Source organism: Bison bison, unplaced genomic scaffold (genome assembly GCF_000754665.1).
Source record: "Bison bison bison isolate TAMUID 2011002044 unplaced genomic scaffold, Bison_UMD1.0 scf7180017864379, whole genome shotgun sequence".
Lineage (NCBI taxonomy): Eukaryota > Metazoa > Chordata > Mammalia > Artiodactyla > Bovidae > Bison > Bison bison.
Window position 1 is genome coordinate 3,584,895 of NW_011494951.1, and position 3,739 is coordinate 3,588,633.

Sequence of the window (3,739 nt, forward strand, 5' to 3'; positions counted from 1 at the left end):
TATGCTTCCCTGGTGTTGTTAGTGGTAAAAAACCTGCCTGCCAATGCAGGAGATGTAAGAGACATGGGTTCAATCCCTAGGTGGGGAAGATATCGCCTGGAGGAGGGCATGGCAGCCCACTCCAGCATTCTTGTCTGAAGAATCCCATGCACAGAGGAGCCTGGCGGGCTGCAGTCCACAGGGTTGCAGAGTCGGACAAGACTGAAACAATTTAGCGCGTGCGCACACACCCACACACATACGTATATGAGGGGCTTGCTTCCCAGGCAGCTCAGTGGTAAAGAATCCACCTGCCAACGCAGGAGACACTGGTTCGATCCCTGAGTCGGGAAGATCCCCTGGAATAGGAAATGGCAACCCTCTCTAGTATTCTTGCCTGGAGAATTCCATGGACAAAGGAGCCTGGTGGGCTACAGTCCGTGGGGGTCACAGAGAGTTGGACACGACTAGGCCACTGATGGCACTTAAATAAAAGACCCATGTTTTTTCCCCATGTTTAAAACTGCAATCATCAGAGCTAGGGTCCCCTCCCAGAGGAGACAAGCGTTTGCACCAGGAAGGTTAGGGTTAGGAACGTCTGTCCTAGTGTGCGGCTCCTCTCTCTCACTGCGATTTCTTCAAGTGATTTCAGCAGGAGGCAGGGGAGGGGATGGGGGCTTTCTCGTCTGTGGGAAGGACCAGTGGCTGTTTGCCAGTGTGATGTGGGTGATGTCCATTCTTGCTCAACCTGGGAAACACCTGGGAGTTTCCTCACCCTCTGCTCCGCTAGCTGCCTGGCTCAATGAGGAAGACTTCCTGGAAAAGTACGTCCAAGCGGACAGTTGTGAGGTGCCAGGGAGGGGAGGGCTTTCCTGTAGTAGGAGGGTTAATTCACTATTTCTTGCCCCTTCAGAGCTATTTAAGTGTATGGGATAAAGCTGCATTGCCTCAAACTCCACAAAGAAGGTCCTGGAGCCTCAGATTCAAAGAAAAGCTAACAAAAATGGTTGCAATTAAGTTTTATGGAAAACTACCAACTCCGTTAAAAAAGAAAAAAAGATTCCTTTCTGAAGTAGGAAGCAGACATTATGAACCAGTGTTCCTTTCCCCCAGTAGATGCTGCTCTGAATTTCTTCAGCACTTACTGGTTAGTTTGCTTCTATCTTCAGCTCCCCACCAACTCCTCATTCAAGAGGATTTCTGCTTTGCTAGTGGTTTCCTTTGAAATCTTTCATTTTTTAAAAGCATGTGCACTTAACTAAGCAAATTCTAAAGGTAATCAATATCCTTATCTTCTACATGAAGAATACTGTGCCTTTAGAATGCTCTTTGTTAGGTGATATTCATCTTGAATTCTAGTTTTATCTTGATTTACTTTAACCCCCCCCAAGTTAGATTAAAAAATATATATATATATATTTATATACTCAAGTGTTTTTTTAAATTTATGTGATTTTTTATTAGGGAAAAAAAGAACCCTCATTTTCTTCTTGTAGTTTAATGCTTTCCTTTTGATATCCTTTATCTTCTTTTTTGAGGTACATTCTTTAAATGTTTCTTTTAAAAAAATTATTTATTTTAATTGGAGGCTAATTATTTTACAATATTGTGGTGGTTTTTGCCATACATCTACATGAATCAGCCACGAGTGTACATGTGTCCCGAGCCGTACCCCCCCTACCTCCCTCCCTACCCATCCCTCTGGGTTGTCCCAGAGCACCGGCTTTGAGTGCCCTGCTTAATGCATGGAACTTTCATTGGTCATCTATTTTACATATGGTAATACACACATTTCGGGCTTCCCTCATAACTCAGTTGGTAAATCATCTGCCGGCAATGCAGGAGACCTGGGTTCAATTCCTGGGTCGGGAAGATCCCCTGGAGAAGGAAATGGCAACCCACTCCAGTATTCTTGTCTGGAGAATCCCACAGACAGAGGAGCCTGACAGGTTACAGTCCACGGGATCACAGGAGTCAGACATGACTTAGCGACGAAACCACCACCATAGCCAGTTAACAATGTTGTGATAGTTTCAGCACACTTTGCTTTGCATAGCAAAGCGACTCAGCCATACATACACATGTATCCATTCTCCCCCAGACTCCCGTCCCATCCAGGCTGCCTATAATGTTGTCACACTCTTGTTTGTAAAACCTGGGAAACTGTCTGAATTATGCCTTTGAATAGCTCCTTTCCCACATTTTCCCTAATATTTCCTTCTGAAATTTGATTAACCGCATGTTCAACCCTCTCACTGTAACTTCCTTATCTCCTAACCTGGTTTGTATCTTTCAGTGTTCATCTCTTTATTTTCTCCCCACTGCACGCTTGTTAAATTCTTCATAGTTATCCAACATAATTATCTAACTGGTTACCCAGTTTCTGTCTCAGTTGTGTACAATCTGCTTTCCCTATTCTATTAAATTTGAAGTTTCATTAAAAAGTTTCTAGGTATGGTGTTTCCTTCTTTTTCAAATCTTTCTATTCCTTTTTGATGCTCTTTTGTTCCTAAGTCATGACACTGATGATCTATATTATTTCTTTAAGCTAGCTACATTATTTATTTTATTTCTGTAAGAAAAACACCAAATTTGAACTCTTTGCTGTTTTTTCCTCCCCACTCTCCCAGCTTTCACTAATAATGTCTTGTTTTATTAATATCTATTTATTATTATTATTATTATTATTATTTTTTACCATTTTGGCTATTTTAAAGTGTAAAGTTCAGTGACATTAGTACATTCACATTGTTGTGCATCCGTCACCACCATCCATCTCCAGAGATTTTTGTTATCCTAAATGGAAGCTCTGTACCCATTAAATACTAACTCCCCATGTTCCCCTCTCTCCAGCCCTTAGTAACCACCATTCTGTTTTCAATCTCTATGAATTTGACTACTCTAGGCACCTTAGTACTCTTGCCTGGAAAATCCCATGGATGGAGGAGCCTGGTAGGCTGCAGTCCATGGGGTCGCTAAGAGTGGACAGACTGAGCGTCTTCACTTTCACTTTTCACTTTCATGCATTGGAGAAGGAAATGGAAACCTACTCCGGTGTTCTTGCCTGGAGAATCCCAAGGACGGTGGAGCCTGGTGGGCTGCCGTCTATGAAGTCGCACAGAGTCAGACACGACTGAAGCGACTTAGCGGCAGCAGCAGGCACATTATATCAAATCCTGAAAGATGACTCTGTGAAAGTGCTGCACTCAATATGCCAGCAAATTTGGAAAACTCAGCAGTGGCCACAGGACTGGAAAAAGTCAGTTTTCATTCCAATCCCAAAGAAAGGCAATGCCAAAGAATGCTCAAACTACCGCACAATTGCACTCATCTCACATGCCAGTAAAGTAATGCTTACAATTCTCCATGCCAGGCTTCAGCAATATGTGAACCATGAACTTCCAGATGTTCAAGCTGGTTTTAGAAAAGGCAGAGGAACCAGAGATCAAATTGCCAACATCCGCTGGATCATGGAAAAAGCAGGAGAGTTCCAGAAAAACATCTATTTCTGCTTTATTGACTATGCCAAAGCCTTTGACTATGTGGATCACAATAAACTGTGGAAAATTCTTCAAGATATGGGAACACCAGACCGTCTGACCTGCCTCTTGAGAAACCTGTATGCAGATCAGGAAGCAACAGTTAGAACTGGACATGGAACAACAGACTGGTTCCAAATAGGAAAAGGAGTACGTCAAGGCTGTATATTGTCACCCTGCTTATTTAACTTCTATGCAGTGTACATCATGAGAAACGCTGG